Source organism: Theobroma umbraticum, unplaced genomic scaffold (genome assembly GCF_002168275.2).
Source record: "Theobroma umbraticum cultivar Fairchild unplaced genomic scaffold, ASM216827v3 scaffold_89.0, whole genome shotgun sequence".
Lineage (NCBI taxonomy): Eukaryota > Viridiplantae > Streptophyta > Magnoliopsida > Malvales > Malvaceae > Theobroma > Theobroma umbraticum.
The window spans coordinates 738,423-738,922 of NW_018397271.1; positions in this window are offsets into that span (position 1 = coordinate 738,423).

Consider the following 500-nt stretch of genomic DNA (forward strand, 5'->3'; position numbering starts at 1 on the left):
TTTTACCATGATCCAGTTAGAACTGGGTGAATTGATAAAAATAAACGTTGTAGCCCTTCTTCATAGAATTCTAGCGGTCTAAGAATCACCTCATTTGGAGTTTTATAGAGAGAGATAGGGCTAAAACACCTAAACATATATGAATGAAGTCATCACCATACTTGTACTGATTTTCATCAAATGAGTCTTTTTCATCAATTTCCTGAAAAAACCATAAGAGAAATTAGCAATAACTGCTCTTAGAGTAATTTAAAACAAAACAACATAAAATTTAACTAAAACAACTTAAATTAATCACTTAACAAGTAATCAAAACTTAAACTAAAAAAATACTTAAAATGCTAAAATCTGAACCTAAAATCTCAAAGATCTAGCTACTTAAGCCACCAAAATGCGTCAAAATAACTCTATATAATAGAGTCAAAATAACTCTATTTTAACTCAAGGTAACAAGTTAGTTGTGTTTATTGGACCAAATAAATCAATATGCAGCAACTCAA